The following is a 27,875-nucleotide window of genomic DNA, read 5'->3' on the forward strand; positions in this document are numbered from 1 at the left end:
ATGACTCGTTACTGAGGTATTTCACTTCACGCGTTTATTTCATTTTTTGATACAGTGTATTCTTAGTACTTTAACATTAACATGTAACCTTTGTATACATATATTTTTTTTTAATTCGAAACTAAAGCCAGATATATCAAACATTTGTTTTTTTATTTATGTGATTTCAGGACAAAACAATCAACTCAAACACGCCTTGGAAGTAGAATGCGATAAAATGATTGCCCATTTTTACTCCCCCCCCCCCTCCAAAAAAAAAAGAAAAAAGAAAAGAGCTGTTGCTGGATGGGGAAGGAGGGTCAGATATGTAGATTAAAATCAATATTTTATCTTTTCGTGTACTTTTTTTTTTTCTTCAGTTGAATTTATATTTGTTTGCACCTACAGAAATCGGTTTTGCTAAAGGTGCTTTTAATTTCAAAACTTATAAATATCTCGTAGCTTCATACTACCAATTGAGTGATAATTATAAAGTATATAAGATGCAAAAAAAACCAACTAAACTATACACCTACATTTAACTTTTAAAAGGCATAACAGTTGAAAATCAAAGTACTGATGTACTGAACATCGGATGACAGCTGTCCGATGGATATTATGATAAAGACTTGTCTCAGAAAAAAATCACATCTCTATACCTGAAAGTAAGGTTTGTTTACAGATATATTTTCTTTTTCTGGGACAAATTCGTGCGTTGATGATAAATAATTGACAGGGAATTTAACCTCAACGTAATGACTATTATACTGTAGTGATACAACTCAGTATACTCTGTTTATTGTTATGTATTATATTCATACTTGTTTATTACAGCTACATGTATATATAATGTTCATGTATTTGTATATCATTCTTTTCTACTATATAAATAATAGTGTAGTACAAGTGCATATTGGAAATAATTCGATTTTTCTAATAGAATGGATTGGAGTAGGCATTCGTATTTTCCCGCAAAATATGCTTAATCATCGATGCAGAGTTATCGTTCCTTGAGATTGCAAACGTTCTTGAGATATTCTTCCCCATGCGTGTGCATAGATATTATTGTTTTTCCCCCTTATGTGTATATACATATAACAAAACATTTTAATGTTATTAATATTTATCTTATTTAAAAAATATTCGATGAGTATTCTTTAAAGAAATAGATTTATAACAAGCGATAAGGAATGTTGATGATATCTCTGTATTCATCATGTTCATAGATTGGTTAAAAACCCAAAACGAAAGTTACGTAATGGAAATCTAGGCGATATCAATACACCGAAATGCCCTCACTGTCATCCGCTGTAACAATACAAATCTACACATTTTACAAAACTGATTTGAAATAACTGGTTATCAACCCGTTTCGCTATAAGCTCACCTGTGTCGAGGGGCGGTGTGAGCTACATGTATTGACTTGGCGTCCGTAATAACAAAAAAATGCCTATCTACCTTGCACTTTTCAGAAAATTCAGATCAGATAACAAATAATTAAAAATGCAAAAGTACCAGTTTCAATCTCTTCAGTTTGTTTAATCATATATGAGACTACTATAACAAAGTGTGTTATAGTAGTCTCAGTGTTATAGTTGTTTGAGTGATAAGGTAGTGATATATGTCGTAGGCTACGGTTAAATACGAAACTAGGTTAAAATAACGTAGCTAACCATAAGGAGACTCACATTATCCGATAAATTGATAGTGATCAATCTCTGTGTTATATTAGTCTCAGTTTATATATGTATATGAATATAATAATGAAAGACAGCATGATCACCAGTATGTGAAGTATAGCTCTAGAAATCGACAGATAATCATGACATTTAAACAAAAATCTCTCTTGTTTTCGAAGTTTTTGTAGTTTTGTTTTAACTAAACAAATTGACACACACATAAGTATAGTATTGTTTATTTTTTTAACTTGTGTTCAATATATACATGGGTAACACCGGTTACTAGGATAATAATCCTGTCACGTATGAATTTGGTAAAATAAATCAGAAAAAAAGATGGAAATATGAAAATTTACGTGCGATGGGTGCAACAGCATACCGACAATTAACATGGCTCACCAGGGTTGAAGCTTAAAAGTAAATCAAACTACATATAAATTTTATTTGAATATCAAAAAAGAAGATGTGCTTATAATTGCCAATGAGATAACTCTCCGCAAGAGACCAAAATGACACAGAAATTATCAACTACATGTACAGGTCACCTTTGTTCTGTTCGTTCCAACAAAGTTACTGAGATTTTGTTGAGAATTTAACAATTTACGACAATAAGAAGCTGTTTAGAGTTTAATGCAAAGAATTTTTAAAGTCTTTCGCCAGAGCATACTATATTTTTTTTCTTATCCTAGTTTAACTTCCATACAATCTCTACCCCTTCATGATCATTAACTGTAGCAGCGCAATGGTAGACTTGGTTCGCTCAACCGTTGTTTTAGATGGAAAATCAATTCCTTCACAACTAATAAAGGGAAGAGTTCAGTCTCTGTTACAAGTGCTTATGAATACACCTGTTCTAAATTCATTTATGTTTAAAACGGTGAAAAGGAAATCCTTGCATGAGGACGATTATGATACTCTCCCCATACAGAACTACATACCTGTCTTAATATCACACGTCATGGAAATTACACCACAATACACTGTAAACATTGTCAATAATAATGCTATTGAAATCTCTCCTATAGCAACAGACCTTTCTAATAAGATGGTCAGTGATGAAATTAGGTACGTTGACATAAGAGATGAAACATCAGATAACCATGAATCCGTGGCGAGAAATCTTCCAACAGAGATCTGCAGGGACCCAAGGTCCAGCAACATCTCTTGTCACTGCATATAGTTCAGCAGCAATTGACAGTACATTGATAAATTCATATTGGAGCTTACCACATCAGTGTTTTGTGTGTGGATTAGTGACATAGGCCAAAATGGATTTCCACTTCTTAAAGACAACTTTGTCAGGGTACTTTGAACCACACACGACCTGCTGGAGCTGTGAAGTTAGGACAGGTCCTTTGACCCACCGACATGCAATGGAACATAGAGAAGAACGTTCCGTATTTGACGAAGACCTATACTTCTTTGGTGCCAGCTTATGCTGGGTTTACTTCATCAAATTAGCACAATACTATGAGAATATTCCACTCTTGAAGATCTCTTTGATTACATTTTACAGAGAGAACTTTACACTTTCATGAAGTACCAATTGTAACCTCACGTAAACTACCCGCTGCACCTACCAGTGATTGCCATTGCCTTATTTCTATTATTACTGTATTTTATGTATAATTGCTGTATCACCTGAATAAACCCTGGTGAGTTTCATATATATTGTTCTTATACAAGTGTGGACACATATAACTCATAAAATTTCAAGTGGATATGAACATCTACTTAATATGTCTAAAGAACTAAAAGTTATAGTATTCATTATGAAAAAAGTATTGCAAAAATATTCTCTTTTCAATTCATTTTGTGATATGGATACAAATATAGGTAATACCAATACAGTAAGACAGTTTTGTTGTGGTATGACAGTGTATTTTAGTAATTGATAATTGCTGTTAATTCACAAAAATTGAGAAATAAACAAATGAATGATAAATGTTGAACATGTACAATGAAATATAGTTTTAGAATTCATATTTGGCCTTATAAATTTTTTATTTTTTTAACATACTGGATGACCATTTACACTCAGGACTACGGTGTCATGTAGGCAGTATAGATGTATAAAATAAAGTGTAACCTATCAATCAGGCATCATATTGCTAGTAGCTAGAGTAGCGTTGTTTGGTAAATTTGTGTTTTTTAAATAAATTTGGCTAATGGACAAAAATGTTTGATTCAAATCTAAATAAAATGCTATTATTGGAAATAAGAACATATTATCTCCACCTAATTTTAGTTAACTGATGAAGAAACATTCAAAACTATGAAATTTTATCTTAGACTTGCGAGTTTCTATTTACCATCACCACTGAATCAATAATATATGTAAACGTACATGTATATAAGAGTAAAATTGACAAACATTATATAAGACTAAAACTGACTTTCGGGCTTTACTTCACCTTCATTTCCCAAGTCCATTTTCAAATCTGACTTCATGATAAATTTAAATAAGATTCCATATCGATGAAATATCCCTCTGATAGACTAGCCGCAACGAAATACCAGTTTTAAAATGATAGGTGGAACCTAAATTTTAAACGATATATTCTAAACATTGCTAATACATTTCATAATAATTCTTCTGAAAACTTTGCGATATTTTTCATTATTTTGTCTTTTGTTTAAAACTGTGTATTGACCTCTAGATGTCTTTCAATTACATCCAGGTTGGCTTGGGTTGATGTCTGATTACTGTATATGTTATACATCAATGTGGGGTTTGTTTACATAAATAACAACTATTCCTTAAAATTCAAATAAAATGGATGCAAGAAATTAAAAGTCATCCATAGGCATTCTACTTTCAATAACCAGCAGGGCCATGAGTGCTTGATAAGCTTGTCACATGTACTAAGAATAAAGTTACTTCTCAATGTCATATTAGAAATTTATGAAAATCAAACAGGGAGTTTACATCAATAGATATAAACAATGCACCAAAGTTTAATAAGAATTGTTGATAACATTATCAGAAACTTGAAAATTCCCCCTTTTTAATATATTAAAGAACCATAACTTGGAAATGTAAAATTTGTAAGATTCTATCTAAAGGCAGCAGCTTACATTACTAGATATCAACAATTCACCAATGTTTCATGAGAACTGCTGAAAGCATTTTTTAGTTAAAGTTTGAAATCTGGAATATCCCCCCCCCCCCTTTTTTTAGGACTTGGAAACATAAATTCTAAAATTAGTAAAAAAAACAGAAAGGGAGCTCACGTCGATAGATATAAACAATTCACCAAAGTTTTATGCAATTTTATCAAAGCCTTTTAAAGTTAATGTCTGACATAATTGACAACGGACGGACAGACAGTATTCCATTCTACATCCTGTAAGCAGGTCTATACAAATGAGAAAACGTTAAACTGTATATATATTCTGCTGTAGAAGAGCCCAACATGTTCATATTGGGATACAGTTAATATATCATGTATATTAATATAAAGATTAGAGATTTATAAAAAAAACAAACTTTCATGGCATCAAAACTATAAGTATTTGCATTTGTTCTGTTGATTAATAGCTATAGTGGTCAAGTACATGAGGACTGGGATGAAATCAATTATTAATGTATACATGTATTATGTTCTTCTCATATATGTTATGATGGTATGATACTAAACCCCTAACGGGAAGGATTGTGCCTGATGTTCATATGATGAAATCATAATCTTTCAGTCAGTTTAATTGAAGTCTGGAGCTGGCATGTCAGTTAACTGCTAGCAGTCTGTTGTTATTTATGTATTATTGTCATTTTGTTTATTTTCTTTGGTTACATCTTCTGACATCAGACTCGGACTTCTCTTGAACTGAATTTTAATGTGCGTATTGTTATGCGTTTACTTTTCTACATTGGCTAGAGGTATAGGGGGAGGGTTGAGATCTCACAAACATGTTTAACCCCGCCGCATTTTTGCGCCTGTCCCAAGTCAGGAGCCTCTGGCCTTTGTTAGTCTTGTATTATTTTAATTTCAGTTTCTTGTGTACAATTTGGAAATTAGTATGGCGTTCATTATCACTGAACTAGTATATATTTGTTTAGGGGCCAGCTGAAGGACGCCTCCGGGTGCGGGAATTTTTCGCTACATTGAAGACCTGTTGGTGACCTTCTGCTGTTGTTTTTATGCCCCACCTACGATAGTAGAGGGGCATTATGTTTTCTGGTCTGTGCGTCCGTTCGTCCGTCCGTTCGTCCGTCCGTTCGTTCGTCCGTCTGTCCCGCTTCAGGTTAAAGTTTTTGGTCAAGGTAGTTTTTGATGAAGTTGAAGTCCAATCGACTTCAAACTTAGTATACATGTTCCCTATGATATGATCTTTTTAATTTTAATGCCAAATTCACGGTCCACTGAACATAGAAAATGATAGTGCGAGTTGGGCATTCGTGTACTGGGGACACATTCTTGTTTTCTATGGTCGGGTTGTTGTCTCTTTGGCACATTCCCCATTTCCATTCTCAATTTTATGTATAGTTCAATTCTGATCAATTGTTCCATGGTAGAAGAAGTTGTAGTAGGCTGTTTGAAGTTTGCAGCATAAACATCTTCTTCAGGTCTGCAATCCATATAGAACAAAGTATATATGTGGTATGATTGCCAATGAAACGACTATCCACAGAGGTTCAAATAACAAAGTAAATATAGGCATCTATACAGCCTTCAAACCAGATTCTCCGCAGGGTGCAGCTTTATACGACCGCAGAGGTTGAACCCTGAACGGTTGGGTCAAGTATGGACACAACATTCAAGCTGGATTCAGCTCTAAATTTCGATTGTGATTAAATAGTTGACACAGCATAGGTTTCTGACACAGAATGAATGTGGTCTAATGAACTTAAAATACTTTTTTTTCCTTTGAGCAATTCACTATGCTGTTGAATATTAATCCTCTCAAAAAACTGTTTGAAGAAATTTTCTTTTTATTTATGAAATCTGAAATGAGAAAAATTTAACCCTCCCCCCATTTTTTTTTCACATCCCCCTTTCCCTTTTTCCAAAACTGATCTCAATTCAAATTTCTAATGGCGTTTGCAACAATAACTACTCATTTAAATACATCATAAAATATTAAAATGTAACAAAAGGTGCTTGTTATCACTGAATGGTAAAGATTGTTTTAATTTATCAGTTGGTAGTAAAAGTGAATATACATTGTATATTGTATAAAACAATGATTTAAGTTGATTCAACTACTATTCTGGACAAAGAAAGATAACTCCAATCAATTGAAAATTTTGCTATTGCACAATATTGTGCAATTAGATATTTCTTGCTATTGCGCAATACTGTGCAATTGAAAATTTCTTGCTATTGCACAATACTGTGCAATTGAAGATTTCTTGCTATTGCTGAATACTGTGCAATTGAAAATTTCTTGCTATTGCACAATACTTAATATAATAATTTTGGATCCTGATTTGAAACAACTTGAAAACTGGGCCCATAATCAAAAATATAAGTACCTGTTTAGATTCAGCATATCAAAAAAGCTCAAAAATTCAATTTTTGTTAAAATCAAACTTAGTTTAATTTTGGACCCTTTGGACTTTAATAATGTAGACCAATTTGAAAACGGGACTAAAAATTAAGAATCTACATACACAGTAAGATTTGGCATATCAAAGAACCCCAATTATTCATTTTTTGATGAAATCAAACAAAGTTTAATTTGGACCCGATTTGGACCAACTTGAAAACTGGGCCGATAATCAAAAATCTAAGTACATTTTTAGATTCAGCATATCAAAGAACCCCAAGGATTCAATTTTTGTCAAAATCAAACTAAGTTTAATTTTGGACCCTTTGGACCTTAATGTAGACCAATTTGAAAACGGGACCAAAAATTAAGAATCTACATACACAGTTAGGTTCGGCATATCAAAGAACCCCAATTATTCAATTTTTGATGAAATCAAACTAAGTTCAATTTTGGACCCTTTGGGCCCCTTATTCCTAAACTGTTGGGACCAAAAACTCCCAAAATCAAACCCAACCTTCCTTTAGTGGTCATAAACCTTGTGTTTAAATTTCATAGATTTCTATTTACTTAAACTAAAGTTATGGTGCGACAACCAAGAAAAATGCTTACTTGGGCCCCTTTTTGGCTCCTAATTCCTAAACTGTTCAGACCTCAACTTCCAAAATCAATACCAACCTTCCTTTTCTGGTCATAAACCTTGTGTTTAAATTTCATTGATTTCTATTTACTTAAACTAAAGTTATTGTGCGAAAACCAAGAATAATGCTTATTTGGGCTCTTTTTTGGCCCCTAATTCCTAAACTGTTAGAACCAAAACTCCCAAAATCAAACAATTAAATTGAGAAAAAGTAATGGCCTGATTTACAACTTATTAACAACAGGTTCAACCTCTCTCTCTCCCCCCCCCAAAAAAAAAACCAAAGTTCTAAAGAAGGTAAGAAGTAAATAAAGCCTTTTTAACTAATAAAAGGAGGATCTGGAGGGGATTCATTTCATTCCAAACAACTTTTCTTTAGGGTGGATACTTATAAAAATTACAAAGAGTAAGGCCAACAAAAAATATATGTCTGTTTTAAGTCAGGGGACTTATTGAAATAAGCAACACTATCTTTACTTTTGACACGAGTTCAGTTTATTTTTCGCTTTATGACGGATAAAATAACTAAGGGTCGGCACTCAAAAAAGGGTGGGTCGGGTAACCGTAGACAGACATATATTTTTTTGGCCTAATATCTAATATGATTGCCAATGAGCCTGATGAGACAACTACATGTATCAACAGAGGTTCAGATGACATTGCAATTACAGGCAACCATACAGCCTTCAAATATGAGGAAAACTGTCCCGACATGAAAAGTATCCCCCCCTAAAAAAATGAGGAATATTTTGATGCTTTAAAATATAGGGTGTGTGTGTGTGGTGGGGGGGGGGGGGGGGTGTCATTACCATAAGAACAACTTTTCTAAAAGATGATTCCACATATATTAATTGTATTTTCAATGAATAATAAATATTGAAGTGTATCTCAGGCATTTGAGAACAGACTATTGAATTGAATCGGTACATCTATACATTTTTGTTCAGGGTCAATTGACGTCAATTTTTTAGCCCCTCTAATCCACGTCCAATTTTTAGCTTCTCGAATTGACGTCAGGTTTATGGCCATATGCAAAGATCCAAACGCCGAGATATTTGGCCTGACATGCTGCATTATATGGAAATGTCCAAAACAAATGAACAAAACTGCAAATTGGGACCGAAAAGATTTATACATGTTATACCAACTGAAACTTCGATTGTCTGAGACAGATGTAGACAGTTCTAGGTCAATACTTTCACAACAAAAAAACAACTCTAAATTTGTTGAAAAATATCTAACAAAGTCCAAATTATAATACTCTCAAAACAGTTAGCTTTACATCTTTATTTTGTCCATTGTTGAAGACTGATTTTTACCCTCTATATGTCCTATATGTCGTTTTGTTTTCTTTGTCTGACATTGGGCATGTTGGGTCCTCATTGACGTATACTCGCATGTAATTTATCAATGTGAATATGAATGAAATTCGTCAACGTAGAACGGCCTTAAGCCCCCCCCCCCCCCACCCCAACCTTTTCTAGATAGAAATAAGGATGGGGTGGGGGTGTACCTCCCTATTTCTTGATTCTACTGTGATAGTGAGTTTGTCATATCTTTACACAGTCATTGCTAGAATTTCAAACTTCTGTGACTATACATGTACATGTATATATTTGTTTTGTTATTGGTAAATTCGATATGGCAGTATGGTATCTGCGGAATTCCCACGTGTCAGAATGCCATGAGTAAATTGGGATATACCATTTTCATGGCTGTTATGTACATGTAGGTCATTTAGACAGACCCAAAGAGTAAATAAACTGCGTGTCACGTTTCTGTATAATACATTTTAAAACCAATGACCATCAATAAAGTATTATAAAATTGAGCTGTTTTCATTTAGAAACACACACAAACATACGTTTATCATACAACTCAAAATGTAAACAACCCCTAAAATACAATGTTATATTGAATCGTCCAACATACATTTATCATACGACTCAAAATGTAAACAACCCCTAAAATACAATGTTAATTGTTATAGAGAATCGTCCATAGCAGGTGATAGAATTCACGAATACACGGTTTCCGCTGATTTTGTCAGTTGTCAGTATGACTGACATTAGATGAAATAAAAATAGATATGTCAGCTGATAAAATATTCAATAGTTTTTTGTTGGTTGAAATGTCCTGAAATGTGATTTATGCAGCACATGTATCCCTTCACTGACCCACTGGCTTCAGGTTTGAATATAGACTAGATTAGAGACTAAACATGCTAAATGTGTACAAACCTGACATCTAACTATGTTGTAGAAAATGTGATCATCAATTCATCAAAAATATATACACAGAGAACAATATATTTCACAATACATATATATGCATTAATCCAAATTCGTACGGTCGCAATAGAAGAATTTCCCGCGGAAATGTCAAGTGATTTAAACATGGAATTGTCCACACCGATACAGGTGAAATACGTAGAATAACAATTGTGGACACAGCAATAAAATCAAATATAACACGTATAATGACCTTCATGAGCTCGGTGTAAAGTAATGAATAAGTAAAAATCAATTATTAAATAAATTTGCTCGATTAACCCTGAAGTTAAGACTAATAAAAATTTGCGTCTATCGAGTGAACCCCCTAAATAAAATAATACTGTGTTCTTGACGACTTCCCAGCGGTATGATCGATAGAAAAGATATTTTACTATATAGTATGTTAATAATAAGTTATATGCTCGGATCACAACAATGAATGCGAAACCACTACAGTTAAGTACAATAATATCGCTTGTTAGAAATATAGTTTCGAATTAATAGGATACTTAAGCAAAACAAATCTTCCGTCAAATAAATGCCATAGCTGATTCTTATTTTATTTTGCAACTCATGTCCTTTAACAGTCAGGGATAACATGGTAAACCATGACCAGTGAAAGTGATGATTTTCAATGACCAAGTCGTAAATATCGTTATTGGGGTTTTGGAACGATTTTGTACTCTTCCTTACACTACAGCGTGCAATGAGAGACGGGTTCGGTTCGTCGTACTTTTTGCTAGCTGTTCCTGATCATGTGACCGTACGTATCACGTGATTGAATGTCAACTGCGCAAAGCGCGAAGACAAGAAATTGCGCGACAACGAGATGAATCGCTACAGAAGATCATGAACGCTAAGCAAAGAGATAGCAAAATATTCCATAGACTTGTAAATGCACAAAGGAAAACCAAAAAATCTTCCATATCAGATCTGACTGTAGAAGACAAAACCTACTCTTCTCGGGAAGAAATACTAAAAGGTTGGAACAAGCATTTCAGCAAGCTCGCAACACCTGAGTCTAATACCACAAACTCCGATCATACCAACAAAGAATTTGATATATACATTATCGAAGAAATTTGCAAACAAAATGCTGTACCATTAACTTTCACAGCTGAAGAAATTGACAAAGCCATAAACCAACTGAATACCAACAAGGCACCTGATATATACGGTATTACAGCAGAACATATCAAATATGGTGGAGATACATTACTGCAGGCAATAACATCTATAATCAACAACATTTGCTCCTCTGCAACCATACCAGACTGCATAAAACATGGAATCTTAACACCAATATTCAAAACCAAAGGACTACCAAATGAGGCAAAAAATTATAGAGGAATCACTGTACTCCCAATTATTGGAAAAATCCTGGAAGTACTACTGAGGAAATTGCTAAGAGACATCATTGATATTTTCCAAAACCGATTACAAAGAGGTTTCACTCCTGGGGTATCTCCTCTATACAGTGCCCTCATCCTCCTAGAATCCATAGCAGAATCAATGGACCAAAAGATGCCTGTTTTTGTTGCTCTGCTAAACGCCAAATCAGCATTTGATGTTGTCAATCTTAACAGCTTACATCGTAAACTCTTTCTATCAGGAGTAGGTGGGACCCTCTGGCTACTTATCCGCCAACTGAGTACATACGCCACAACCTCTATTAAATGGAACGGTCTAATGTCAAAACCATTCCCCGTACAACAAGGAGTAAGACAAGGTGGGATATTAAGCACCGAACTGTACAAAGTTTACATCAATGATGTATTGGACCAATTAGAAAACAGCGGCCTTGGTACCTACATCGGAAATATATACTGTGGATCCCCGACTTGCGCAGATGATGTTGCTCTCATTGCCAATTCTCCTAATGACCTCCAAACAATGATAAGCACGGTCGAGAATTACAGCATGCAAGAGAAATACTCACTCCAACCAACCAAAAGTGTTATATTAAAACATGAACCACCTTCAAAAGATACAGGCTTCAATTTCAAAATTAATAATATAAAAATGAATGAGCCAGATTCAGCTGTGCATATTGGCATAAAACACAGCTCTGATTTAAAAAAAACTATCAGCATTCACGTTGATGAAAACATCTCAAAGGCAAGACGAACTATGTATAGCCTGATGGGGGCTGGTCTGCATGGAAAGAACGGGCTAAACCCACTAACATGTCTTCACATCTTCAACGTTTATGTTCTTCCAGTTCTTATCTATGGAATTGACATTCTTCTTCCAGACAATAAACATTTAGAGCCACTAGAAGTATTCTATCGAAAATCAATTAAACAAATCTTGTCGCTTCCCAACAACACTGCGGATGCAGCAATTTATACTATAGCAGGAGTTATACCACTCCAAGGCATTATACACAAAGCAGCCTTAAACATATACAACAAGATTTGTGGTATGGAATCATCCGTCGAAAAAGATCTGGCAGAAAGACAACTCTCGATATCCGGATTTAACTCCAAAAACTGGTTTTCTAAAATACGTTGCTTACTTGCACAATACAATCTACAATCAGCTCATGAACATATACAGAACCCAGTCAGCAGATACAAATGGAAAGCAAGTGTTAAGAAGGCAGTGGACAACGTTTGGCATGAACAACTCAGGACAAAAGTATCATTATTCAGCTCTCTTCGCAATTTATCTGCAAATAATATTCTATGGCACAATACTCATCCATGTCTTGCAAATGTTGGTACCTCTGCACAAGATATTAGCCGCCTACAACCAAAATTAAAGCTATTAACAGGAACTTATTACCTGCAAAGCAATAAGGCTGCATTTAACCAAAACTCAATAGATCCAACGTGTCTTCTCTGCAATGAAAATTCAGAAACTGTTGAACATTTTATTCTAGACTGTAAACCTCTGAATAGAGGTGGGACATTTAAAGGCGTATCGCATCCGTATCCGATACGTTGACGTATCTGCATGTATTACTTGCTTCTTGTACATATATATGTCAAAATCCTGACTTAATCACATATATTGCCCTTAAAGTGATGTATCTACGATATATATTTACAGTAACTATAGTACAACTATGAAAACATTACATGAACGACATCAGAAACTAACATTTACACATGTTACACACATTTAACAATAACGTGATTTTCGTGTCAATCTATATACTACATATCGATATTTGGATCATTAAAATTACCCAGGCGTGAAGTTCAATTATAAAACAAAAAAGTAAAGGATTGATTACCCTTTTGTTGTTTAATATCCACAGCCTTTCCTCTAGTCCTCTAATATTTGATAACTCGGTGCGTATTAGATATAGGATTATTACATGTAGTGCTAGCAATGATTTTCTTTAAAAAATGTTTATCAATAAAGATATTGGTAAAACAATTATAAATATGGACCAATTTATGCGCTCGACTTTAGTGACTGAGCACGAGGATTTTTGGAATGTAAAGGTTGTTTATGACTTTTTGTCAAAATTAAACGCTAACACATCATGCACAAACAAGTGAGTAATTTATGTTTATATTTTTATAACGATAATTTCTGTATTGAAGTATGACGTCCATTATCACTGAACTAGTACATATTTTTGTTTAGGAACCAGCTGAAGCACGCCTCGGGGTGTGGGATTTTCCCGCTGCATTGAAGACCCATGGTGACCTTCGCTGTTATCTGCTCTTTGGTCGGGTTGTTGTCTCTTTGTCATAAAAAGAGTGTATTAATGACCGAAAGATATCTAACATAGAAAAACAACTCATATACATGTACTATTTAAACACGTAAATGATCAGTTAAGTAATAACCCGATTTAAGATACGTTCAGATACGTCAACGTATCAGATACGGATACGATACGTCTTTAAATGTCCCACTTCTAATAACACTCGTATACCATACTTGCATGAATTAGACTGCTTTCTTCGTAGCATTAAAAACTGTGATAAATGCTTTAACCTAACCAGCTTAGTAATAAATAAACAGCTTATTTTAGATCCAAGTAGATTATTATGCGCATGTGGCTGTAGATGCAAATGTATGGACAACTGCTTCAAAGTAGAGTATATAAATTGAAAACTGTGCTATGCTTTACATACCAAAAGAAATGAACTTTTGAAAGCTCTACCGTCAAACAAACGAAAGGGCCATTGAATGTAGCCAACATTCACCCCACGGGCGTAGATTTTTGCTTTTCTTGAATACCGAAGACCCCTGTAAATATAGTCCTGTAAATATATATTGTGAACTTTTAAACCGATTCTGAAAAGAAGTGCTCCTTTAAAGGAGGGAATTCCTTACACAGAAACAGATACAGAATGGCTTTTCCAGTGAATAACAGTGGTAAGTCAGCATCGATCAAAAACCTGTTTGAGACTATTTTTATGATTTTGTGGGGTTACTAAGACTACCTATACGTGCTAGGTTGATTGTTGTACATTTTTCGTAGTTTTTATTTAAGTAACGCTCGATTTTATACCAGTTTCGCGATGTTTTTGGGGATTTTTTTTAAAGTTTAAATTCATTGGTCACGGTTTTCCATGACCAAGTGTAATAACACGTCACGGGAAATCGTGACTAGTTTCAAAGTCATGATTTTTCATGACCGTTGATTGTTTCATTCAGGGAGAATACATTGCAAACATGCTTATCATGCTGTATACTGAACTTATTAAAAAAAAAGGGGGTACATGCAACACCATTACATGTACTTGAGAATGCCTTATTTTATATACTTCCAATGGTACACAAAAGGGTCCTTTGAAAATAAAGTAGGCTTTGTTTAATGATAAATAAATAAGCTTTATTTAGAGTCGGCAAGGTATATAAACAAAGACAAACATAAGCTCTAATGAGCTTTAAACCGACATATGAAACATTTTTAACAATACAACATTTATAACAATACAACACATAATAAAGTACACATGCAATAAATATCACAGCACAAAAATGAAGCACTAAAAGCAGAATATAATCATAAGCTAGGTATTAAAGCTAAAAGCATATAACATAAGGTGTAAACTAGGCATAAAAACTGGCAAAAATGCATAGCATAAAATTTGGGGTATGATCTAGATGGTCAATAAATTTGCAAAATATATAAACTAAAAGTCTGCACAAACTGGCTTTCGGGTCGATCCGGCCCAAGTCGATCCGGCCCCAAGTCGATCCATCCCAAGTCGATCCGGCCCCATGTCGATCTGGCCCATATGTAAAGTCGATCTGGCCCCAATAAAAAATATATTTAAAAGAAATAAAAATAAAAATATATATTAATTGTAATTCATAAATGTTTATGATTTTTATTATACTGTAAAAGGTGTACGTTAAAATAAAAAATAAAAAAGGCCTTTGAAAAATAGTTTCTTTAGATGAGTATAAAACAACTAGGTTGATTATGTTTTTATTACAAGTTTTCAAGATTGTTGTATAATTATATTAAAACGTATATAACAAATAGTTACATACACAACGGTACAACATGTACAAGCCAATCCCCAAGCTGATACATACAAACTTTGTTTTTCTTTTAATTTCTTTAAATTTCTAAAATGTTGTTTGATTTGCCGAATCCTGTGCATTTAATGTCAGACATGATATTTTCTTGCAATAAAGCGTAATGGATACTCATATAACTTGTTTTTATTTATCTACACATAACTATTCAAAATATTGTCAACTTTAAGAAAAATATTGACTAAATTCGATATTACAAATAAAACAAGTGTTATAGAAGCCTCTGATGTTACCTGAAAAAAATATATACATTGTCAATTAATACTTATTATTTATACCAGAGACATATAATACAATATATGTCTCTGTTAATACCAAACAAAAGATCAAACTATAAAGACCTTGTTGATTACGTAACTTTAGTTAATCAGGATTGATTGAATTAAGTGATTACGATTGGCATTACCTTAGTTCACAATCATCAGACAATTGTTGAATAAACAAACTAATTATAGACTAATGATTTGGTTAAACAAGACATTATGATGAGTTAAATTTTAACGGTTCCATTGGACTGTAAATATTTATTTAGCTACTCTGTGTGAGAAGTAAATAAAATAAAAATCGCCATGACATTCAAAGTCAACATGGAAAATATCTTCACATTTTAAAATATGTTGGAGCTGCTATACAGTCCTGGTATATTTGATGAGTTTATTTCTATGCAAACAGACACAATAACACTCAGTTTCGTATCGATTTAAAATAGTTCTTTAACTGTTACTCCAATACTTCACTTATCTGTTGTCGTCCATCATCGACACTTTTTGCAAATTCCGTTTATACTGTTCAAATTTGTGACAAATTCCTCCATATAGTGAATATAGTTTATCCATATTTTATAATGGGGGCGGATCGACGTTGGCCGGGTCGACTTGGGGCCGGAACGACCGGATACCCACAAACTGCGCACTTACAGTCATTTCCATTCCATGACTTTAAAATATTTTTGAACTGACTAAAATGATATTTGGTAGAAAGGTACCCCACTACCAGGGGATGTAAGTCTGGTGCCTGAAGTTTTACCTTGACTTTTGTTTCTACTTTGCCCATATTACACATGTTACAGTAATATTGTTTTCATAGTTAAATGACTCTGATAGTTGGAACAGGCAATACCATTCCTCTAATTCTTGTTTTAAGTAAATATAAGTGTTGGGAGTTTTATTATTTTAAGCATCAAAAACCTCTATTAAAATACCTCCTCCTACAAACATGAAACAAATCTTAAAAAAAACCTTAAAAATTGTACATGCCTTCAAATAATTAGTTATAAAATGAAAGGCAACTTTCTTTAGACAGGCTTGCATCACATCACTACAAGTTCTTTCTTCAGTTATTATTGACATTTTCATAACATATCTCTTCTTGGGAACGGCGTATCATGGTCTTACGACGCAGCTGTTCATTTATTGTTTTTATTAATTTAAAATTAATTTGCACGCTTGTTATTGTTGTTGCAAAGGGCAATGTACAGTATTTGATCCAGAATCTTGACTTTTAAGTGTTCTTTTCTACCTCAAATTTTTTTTTAATTTTAAACACCTCTACTTTTAGAATGAATGTATCCTTGGTGTTGGAAATAAAGACAATCAAATATAACAAATTATAAAGATGGCAGAACAACAAAGCCAACAACATACAGTATGGTTGAATAGTATCTGTAGAATATGTAGGTTGCCATCAAAAAAATTAATCAATAAACTGAGTTTTAAGGACGAATTGATTAATATATGCAACATTGATGTTGAACAGGAAGACAATGAGATAATCATGCCATCTTCAATATGTGGAAAACATGCGTCTCAACTTTATAGATACAGAAAAGCGAAGGAAAACGGAAAAGCATTTACCTCTTCCATTTCAGTATGTAGTTTTGGGCAACATACAGACATTTTTTCCATGCATGGGAAATAAAGAACTCCTGTATTTAACATATGAAATTGAAATTGATGAACAAGAGAATGATAATGATAATAATAATAAAAAAATGAAGAAGAATTGATTTGTCCATTAATACAAGCATTTAGAAATGTACCTGATGGTGATAAAAAAGAAACACTTGAAAACTTTATTGATGGAATAAATTCAGAGCAGAAAGCAATTTTTGTTTCAGCTATTATGAACTCAGAAGGGAAACATATAACAAGAGATATTGAACATATTCAAGAATCGTACAAAACACTTGAAGCCATAAAAGATATCAACTTGAAAGAATATTTGTCTGATAGAAACGATTTTGTTAAAGGTGTACTTGGCATGTTGACTAAATGCAACTTTGATACTGAACTTGATGAATGTACACAATATAGCATGTCTGTGCTTCTAGAACATGTATACAAATTAAGAAATGCTCAGTTTATTGGACCAGTGAGCTTACTGCAAAATTTAACAATCTTTTCACTTTCTCATATCAAAACTGTGACAGATATTATTGGAAATATCAGTGCTGGTGGAAAATATACAACAAGTGTGTAAGATGCTAGATAACAACTCAAAACCACCGACACCCCCAAATGGAGATGCAGTGTATGTCTTTGATAATGAGCAAGTAGTTGGGAAAACATGGACAATAAAACCAAACAACAAGTCAAAAAGTTCTGTTATAACAAATATAGCAGTTGCTGGGTTAGATGAGAATCTTTCTGTTCAAACAAATAAAGATCTTCATCCAAAAGAATGGTTTTGTGAGAATAAATCAGTTGATGCCGTGGACAAATTGTTGATGGAAAATGATAGTGAAACTAGGAGCTTAAAGCAAATTCATTTAGCCCAACTAAAATTGTTTATAAATGCTGCAATTGAAGAAGTTGTAAGTGAACATAATGGAAATTCAGAACAAGACCACATTGATGACATTGTGCAAAAGTCGATTTCTAAACAGAAATATAATTTAAGATATGTCCTAAATGTAAAGATTTATTTGACAAAACAAAAAGAAAGTGCCCTGTTTGTAAGGAGACAATAGTCCAACAACCTCTTGATAATACCAATCCAAAGGACACTTTTGCGAAAATTAAGGTTGAGAAAATTGAACAACTGGTGGAGACAGGAAACAGTAACCTGATTCTTCATTAAAAACTACACGTTATGACCATGTGAAAAGTAGACACACAGATAAATCAATTCCAATCTGTGTTATTGATCCTGTGTTTGTTAACCCAAATTCTTTTGAAAATCTTATTCTGGTGTTAAGGCATATAGGGAAAACTGCGGGTGTAAAACGGTATGGAGGAAATGATAGAGAATGGTTAACTGTTTGTTGTGACGTCCTTCCTTATACCATGCTCCTTAAATTAACACAAGAATATTTAGTGTTTGCTAAGTGTAGAAAGGGTTTTATTGGCATAGAAAAGTTTCAGCATCATGTTAATTCAGAACATATTGGAGAAGACATTGTAGAACATATCAGGGAATTTGATTGGGTTCACCTTAAGATAGGTGACGGCCATTATGAAATGAACCTTATGAAAGCTTTTATAGATATGAATTGGGTGTTTTCTTTAAAGATTTAGTACTTCGCATGGGATGGAGATCAGAACTAGCTCAAAAAGCTGCTCGTAATTGCTATGATAACCATAAAACATGGCAGCTCATATTGATTCATCATTTTGGTACTTTAATGGAACTAATCATTCCTTATGTTAGGTCATGCATTTCTAATAAAGACAGTTGTTTGAATGCTGATGGATTTCTTGAATATGCTAAAACTTGCGAGCATGATCCAAGTTACACTTTTTTGTTTGAGATAACAACGAGATATTCTCAGGCAATTGTAAACTTTCGAATGGATACCAGACGGAACAATTCACAGTTGATTCAATCGGCTAAATACATGTCTCGTGGATTATTTCACGGGCGATGTCATCCAAAATATCAACTTATTGAGATGTATGATAGTATGCAAAGATATCTTCAACCAGAAGATTTAAGAAACTTTACTGAAAAATATGAGACAATATCTCGAACCAATGACCAGTCTAAAGGACAAGGATTTGATTTCAACCTCGAGGAAATAAATAAAAAAGTCAAAACTTGGATTAAAAAAGGGGTTCCGACAGACAGCATGTGGCTTTCACTTTGTAGAAATCATAACATACTTAAAGACATCCGAGAAAAAGCAATGGGAATTTTCAATGTAACATCAGATAGCACATACACAAAACGACTAGATCTCGAGGATGGAATAATGGACTGGAGAGTTTTTCTGAGATCAACATCATATTTAATTCAGCCTGACAAATTGAGAGGTGTTATTCATAGATCACTCTGTGGAAATGAATTACATCCACGTTTGACAAATTTTACTGAAACTGCTGGTCGCAAGCGTTTGTACAGAATGATGGGAACATTTCTAAATCAGGACATGCCTGATGATATAACATTAAAGCACCCTGTGTTTGTCACTGAGGCAGAGGCAAACAAATTTGAAGCTTTTGAAAATCAGACAATTCAAACAATAGATGGCATGATAGTAGAAATGATGGAATGTATTGTCGATGAAGATTTAAAAAATGAACTGAAGGAAAGGTTTCTAACTGACATAAGAAAAAGAAAAAAGAGACACACATACTGTTCTTCTTTGAACTTGAAGTTATTGTAAAGGAGTCACCAAACTTATTAGAACATGTAGAAGCGGACTTGGACATTGAACAGATGGTAGCAATTGGCCGTTTCAGAATCTAAAGCATCATGGGTAATTTCATTGTTCGTACCCCAAAGTGAAAATAACGTTACGTCATTGGTTGAATTTCCATTGTTTATAACGTTTTAAACCAATCAAAACGCTTTGGTGTACGCTTTTGAAAATATTACCCAGGATGCATTAGATTCTGAAACGGCGAATTGAAAGTTAGAATTTATGTTTAGGGCGGCGTCATTAAGGAATGCATCATGCAGTTGAATCATCACACATTCATTTCATGTGTACAGTACTGCTATGGTAAGAACAAATACAAATTACTACCTGTGTATCTATTAAAGCTTATATTGTATAGCATGTATAAACTGGTATCTGACAGTTGAAATGATGACCCATATATACATGTCAACTTTTTTGCTGAAGCAAAATCCTATGAAAATCTCCTTTAAAAATATTGGTATTCTGTACAGTAATAACTTCCATTGTAAGTTACAATGTTAGGTAAATTGTAGAAAATAAGATACAAAAACTATCTTCTTTATATGTAAATGATTAACAATAAGACTATGACTCACATCCTTAAGCATGTAACAGTACTAACAGATATGAAATATTTACTTTCAGATGCAGATCAATCTACTGAAGAAAACGAACAACTATTAAGTGACATAGATATACAGGAGGACACCATGACAGCACAGTCAGATGGTAAGCTGCAAACAACTTGAAGTGTCATTGAAGAAAATACTAATGCATTCTCTTATTCAATAGTTAATTCTTTCATTCCGGGTTTAAAGGCAGCAACCTGTCTGTCTGTCCTCACATCTAGTGAGTACAACTCTTGTAAAAAATTTGTACCATTGATTTTTCATAAAAAAAGAGAGAACATGAATGCATACGCTGAAATTTATGGCTTGTTTAAATAATTCCAAACACAGCCATAGTTACCATGTATAGTAATTGAGAATCTAAAGTAATCACAAAAAATACCAAAAACATTGTCAGTGGACACTGAAAAAGAGGTCAGGGTTAAAAGGACATGTATACCATCTGATGATTCCATATACCAAATATCATTGACCAACCATCTAAAGTTACTAAGAAATAGACTTGTGACAAAAATTTAATATGTTCAGTGAACCATGAAAATAAGGTCAGGGTCACTCAGGTGAAAAGTTGCAGACAGACAAACCTTTAATCCCGCTGCAAATGTTTGCACCTGTCCTAAGTCAGGAAGTTGTCGTTTGTTTATGTAATTTATACATGTTTCTCGTTTCTCGTTTTTTTTATATAGATAAGACTGTTGGTTTTCCCGTTTGAATGGTTTTACACTAATAATTTGGGGGCCCTTTATAGCTTGTTGTTTGGTGTGAGCCAAGGCTCTGTGTTGAAACCATACATCGACCTATAATGGTTTACTTTTTTAAATTGTTATTAGGATGGAGAGTTGTCTCATTGGCACTCACACCACATCATCCTATATCTATGTACACCTTTGACAAAAAATATCTTCCAAAAATGTAGATGATCAAGTTCAACAATAAGAGAAACTCAAATCCTTGAGCATTTAACAATTTTGATATAATTTTTACTTTTAGATGCAGTAGAGTCGACTCAACAAAATGGTTGTCTCAGTGACAAAATTGTACAGAATGAGATACAGGAGGACACAATATCCAATGGTAAGCTTCAGAAGCCTCTAACTCAGTGGTGGTTTTTTGTTTATGTGTTAAATATTTGTTTTTCTTTTATTTTTTTTCATAAATAGGGACGTTAGTTTTCTTGTTTTAATTGTTTTACATTGCAGTTTTGGGGTCTTTTATAGCTGACTATGGTCTTTTCTCATTGTTGAAGGGCGTACATTAACCTATAGTTGTTAATTTATGTGTCATTTTGGTCTCTTGTGGAGAGTTGTCTTATGTGCCAGCATTCATGACACATATTCATGCAACTTGCAGTGACAGTTAAGAAAATATTGATACATGTACTTTCTGCATTCACCTATTGCATCTGTATCTTTTTAAGCCTGTGAAAGTGTGCCAATCCTCTGTTGTCAAGCACATTGATAGGTAAACAATTAAAACCATTAAACACATTTCAAATAAAGCACAATTATCTTCTTTCTTACCAAAAATAATCTAAAAGTCCTTTATGACATAAAAAATGCAAATATAAAAAAAAGTTTTTTCATAAGTTCTCATTCTATTTTCACATATGTCTTCACATGCATACTTGATTTCTCAAATAAGAAAACCATTTTTTCCAGGTGAAATCAGTGATGAAATTCAGTTAGGACATGTAGGAGCAAATGGGAAAAAAAGAAAGCCAAGAAAAAATGGCCAATACATAAGGTCACCAGTTGTCTCCCCTGAAACCCAAGAAGTTAGGGAAAAAAAGAGAAAGAAGGCAGCGCTGTCAAGGAAAAAGATAAACTTATTCAAGCAGCCTAAATCTCTACAGCTAGCCACCGGGTATACTGGTGTCTTAATACTGAAAGAACAAAATTATAAGGGAATTATATATGGAGGGACAGATGGTGAAATGATTCAAAAATTTGAAAATGGTTTACCACTGTTACATACAGAAGAAATGGAGGAAAAATTTAGGAAAGATAAAAAGAAAATTGATATGTCCAAAATTATGGACCGGATTGCTTGTTCAGGAAGGGAGGTTTCTGGTTTAGTACCAGAAACTCCACTTCCAAGCCCATCAAAACTTCCATCATGTTTGAGTGACTTGGCTGTTTCACAGCAAAATGAACTGGTTAACATAAATATAAATATGGATGACAGTACATCTTTGGTGTCACCTCCAGTAATTAAGAAAAAATAACCAACAGTTCATGTTACAGTTGAAAGGCAGAGAGGGGGACAGAGAGGAAGTGGGAGAGGGAGAAGAAAAGAAAATAATTAAATTTTAAAGGTGTTCTATTTATTTATTTATTGCTTTTATCATGAATATAAAAAATACTTAAAATTGAAAATGTTTGTTTATTTCATTTAGTTTATAGTGCATTTGAGTGCAAAAGAACACCTAAAAATTCTCAATTTGAAATCCATGTAGTGTTTAAATTTCTTTAATTTTTTACTGAATTGGTCCATTTTTAATACTTATACAATCTCATATCTATCTTTGGAGGAAAATTGTAAAAAATTATACAACAAAATTCAGTGGGAGGTAAGAAAGCAATAAATTAAAATGAATGTTCATTTAACATTTTATGGATGGTCTATAACACTCAAATTTACTCAAATATGAGTACTCAAGCATACAGTTTATTGTCCAAAGAGTTTATTCCAACGTGTTCTTCAAGCACATGCATAGCATCCTCAAATTTTGCATTACAAGTTTTTAGTGTATAAGTGCAGGACAGCTCTGCACCACCTCCTTCAATATCTCTCTGTCTGTTGTAAGAAAAGTTATGTCTGTACCTTTGGCCAGAAAATGGATTTGTTGTAGGTCCACAAGTACCATGATAGCAGCAAGCAATGTCAGTAACAAGATTTCTATCTTTTAAAATCCTAAATGCTCTGCATACATTTGCAGGGACTCTTCCAACTTGTCTACCTGTCATGAAAAAAATTGTATAAGAAGAAGCATTTATAAAAATGTGTTATTTCTCCATGAACAACATCACAAAACCCTGCAAATGTCTTGTCATGAGGTCATCTAAATGTCTGAAGTCCTTGCATATATGTCCATCATATCATAATATGTAGCTTTATATGCCTTGAGCATGTAACTTTGACTTGACTTATAAGCTGATCAAGTATGACAAGACTTAAAAACATGACTCACCTATTGCAACCATGTCTTTGTAAGCCTGTGAAAGTGTGTCGTCAATCCTGATCAGTTGTCAAGCACCTTGTAATACCAAGTCAGGAGCTTGTAATTCAGTGTTTGTCGTTTGTTGATTTGTTACACATGTGTTTTTTCGTTTATTTTTTGTACATGAATTAGGCCATTAGTTTTCTTGTTGTTTTACATTGTCAATCGGGGCCTTTTATAGCTGATTATGCGGTATGGGCTTCACTCGTTGTTGAAAGCTGTATGTGTCCTAAAATTGTTAATTTCTGTGTCATTTAGTCTGTGGTGGAGAGTTGTCTCATTGACAATTATACCACATCCTCTTTTTTTATATTTCCAATAGTATTTATTCATTTTGGAAGGCATGTATTACGGATACTGATAGAATTTTAGCTGTTGCTGAAAAAAGCAATATCATACATAAAACTTTCACTGAATTTACGTGCAATCTCTCGTACAGTTTGTCTTCTGGGATGGCGTACAGATGATTCTCTGGTATAACAGCATCATGAAGATGGTCAGGTATGTTGTCTAAGACTGGCATCATTACCCGCATTGCATAAGGATCAAACCGGTTCTTTCTTCATAATCAACATTTAAAGGTATCTCGGTGTGAGATTTAACTTTAAAATGGTGGTAACCTTTTATACTCCACACAATATTGACATATCTTGTGTTCATTGTTTTGCCTTGGTGAGTGCTTACCATGTGCAAGGTCAATGTTTGTTATTAAATCCTTTTAATTTTGAAAAAGTTCATCAGTCATGAAAACCCATGACCTTGTTTCATTTCATAAGTCATGGATTTCCATGACTATTGATGAAAATAAAATTGTCATGAATTACCATGACTTTGGTATCAGTTTTTAAAACTGATTACTCCCTTGCTCCTTAATATAGTAACAGTTCATAGTCATGGTTTTCCATGACTTTGTATTTTTAATGGGTCATGGAAAACCATCACTTTCACTGGTCATGGTTTATCATGTTATCCCTGACTGTTTAAAGGATTGTGTTAGTTGATATTCGTTGTATCACAGTCTCTTCAACTGCCTGCTTACCCACGTGGCTTACCATGCTTACCTTATTAATAAACAGAATCGTGCAGAATAGCAAGTGTTTGTGCTAATTGCTTTCCTAAATACATACCTATGCGTCACATAATACAAAATGATATTTAACACGTGTACAGGTGTAACAATAAATTCAAGATGTTGACGTTCTTCATGTTATTCTATTTTTAGATGAAACTGGAAAACAGTAACAATGGTGGGGACACTTTGGTTTTACAGAAACTGTTTTACATCATTCTACAAATGTATTTCCATGAGTTCGGTGTTGCTAACAGAACAGCGCAACGACGAAATTTTAAATTTTGTACGAATTCGGATATATAATGAACAATATCGTACATCAAAATGCGAGTTTTCTGACTTCATGACAGAACAAATAGATATTTGCTTACTTTAAGAATGTAAAACACTGCCACATGTGTATACTAATTTGAAAGTTGAAAAATCATTATTTGTTACTTGTACTTAAGAAATTAATATCGATTCTCTTTTTTGTTTGCCTGAAACACGAATGAAATGTCTTGTTCTTTCATTCGTGCATTAAATTTTATGAAAATCAAATTTTACTTTAAGCATTGAACAATATTTTCTTTTTCTGTCCTGTTCATGAAGTTACAAGAAATCTATTCGGAATACAGCGATATGCATGAGTGAGCTATATTTTGTCTGCAAATTTATAAAGAACAATGTTTATAGACTGAACATTCCAGTTTATTGGTAACATTAATTGAATTGAATATTATTTTGATTTGCTCCCGTGGTAAATCAAGTAACATCACTATAATAAAATGTGTGACTGGTGAAACAGAAATAATTGAAATGTAGCAATTCTAATGATAAGATAACAACTCAGTAGTCAGTTCCTAACCACAATCTTAATTTTTATGTATTATCTGTTAAATATGTTTACTTATTGGAAATATAAGTGCACATTTTAAAGAAAAAGAAATAGGACTTTTTTGGTTTATTGGTGATTTTGTGTTGGTGTCTTCTTTTTATTCATGTCACAGGATGCAAAATTGGCAACATTAACTCTGGAGTAACGTCTGGTTCAGACGTTGGATGCAAGTTGAATTTCGAAAAATTAAGACCCAAATACCTCACGTCGAAACAACTTCAGTTTCACTACGTTAAAACTGCGTCTTAAATTCGACATTGAAACATTATTCCAGGAATGGAAAAAATCATTAAAATTTTCTTGAAAACAAATAAGATGGTTTCGGTGAGCTGTGCATGCTTTTTTAATTTTATTTCATTTATATAGATTTCGAAGTTTAGTGTGACGTCCATTTTCACTGAACTAGTACATATTTTTGTGTAGGGGCCAGCTGAAGCCCGCCTCCGGGTGCGGGTTTTTTTTTCTCTCGCTGTGTTGAAGACCCATTGGTGGCCTTGGGCTGTTTTCTGCTCTTTTGTCGGGTTGTTGTCTCTTTGACACATTCCCCATTTCCATTCTCAATGTCATACAATGTGCGAAACACGTCTTTCTAGAATAAATTTCATCAGGGACGCTTTCAAGCAATATAGAAAAATTGAGAACATAAAGACCAAAAATACATGAAATATTTGAATTGTTAAAATCGTTAAGGACAATCGTTGCCTAAAAGAGATGCACTTGACCATTTTTTAAACCAATCTAATTAAAAACCGATCTCTCAACGCTCCCGTTTTCTGATATGTCGCGTGGGCACGCGACATATCAGAAAACGGGAGCGATAAGAGATCGGTTTTTAATTAGATTGTTTTTAAACATAAATTTGAAATTTTGATGTTTTTTTTTTTAAAGTAATATGAAACGGGTTTCTGGCATTTATGATGTTAAGGAAATGATTGAAGCAGTTCATGCATATATACTTAACTAAGTCCTTTGTGTACGTTTATCCTTAACAAAAATCATCAAAAAAAAAAAAAATATTTATTCATTGACTGTTTATTGATAACATTGGCTACAACCTGACTTTCGGGTTTTTGTGAAGATATTTAACGATCGTCACCTTGATGAACAACCAACACAGAATCCTTGAACACGTAAAAAATGTGTCAGACGAAAGAGCAATGTACATTTTTCTTTTTATAGTGTGCATGCATTCCCATTAGTTAATTAAACTTTATCGTAACAGTTGTTAAATAATTTGGTGTATTAAAATTTGTCTTTTATAAAAGTTTAATGTTATCTTCTTTCCATTTGATTTTACCTTTTCTTTCATCACGGCTTCCCCTTTGGTAATGTCGTAACGTCAAAATCATGTTATATAATTGACGTTTTGTAATATTGACGTCCATTATATTTAACAACTTAACCACAAGTTTAACACTTGGTTTTCTGTAAATAAAAGGAGATACGGGTGTATTCCAGGGGACCTCTAGACAAATGGAAATATATATAAGGAAAACGTATGTTGTTTTGTGAAAACAGAAATTGTGGGCTTTACGCTACATTCAAGTCCACGCGTATGCATTCATGCACAATTTGTTTTAAAATAATGTTAACCGGTCGAAAAAACAAGATTTTTTTTATTATGAAAATCGCACTGAAGAGGAGAAACCCTTACAATGTTTAGTTTTTTTTTATACTTGTTTTTTTTTTTTTTTAACTTTAAATATGGCTGTAGGGAGTATAATCTTTTTATATCAACCTTTAACAAATTAACTTTTGCGTATTTTCAATGATTGTAAGATTTTAAAGTCTGTCAAAATTCTACGATAACAATATTTGATTGTCAAGTTTGATTTTTTTGGGGAATTGGATGGTTATAAAAGGCGCGCCTCCGGGTGC

The 27,875-nt window shown here is 33.4% G+C and overlaps 1 protein-coding gene across 1 annotated transcript in view; it reads right to left on the bottom strand.

Moving 5' to 3' along the window:
* LOC139528635 (uncharacterized) overlaps positions 1-10,144 on the bottom strand; it is a 34,661-nt gene extending 24,517 nt beyond the window's left edge. The window contains exon 1 of the mRNA XM_071324710.1: positions 10,029-10,144. The gene's annotated coding sequence lies outside the window, so the exon portion shown is untranslated. The remainder of the gene's footprint in view (positions 1-10,028) is intronic.
* Positions 10,145-27,875: the final 17,731 nt, after the last annotated feature.

The sequence above is a fragment of the Mytilus edulis genome, chromosome 6 (genome assembly GCF_963676685.1).
Source record: "Mytilus edulis chromosome 6, xbMytEdul2.2, whole genome shotgun sequence".
Lineage (NCBI taxonomy): Eukaryota > Metazoa > Mollusca > Bivalvia > Mytilida > Mytilidae > Mytilus > Mytilus edulis.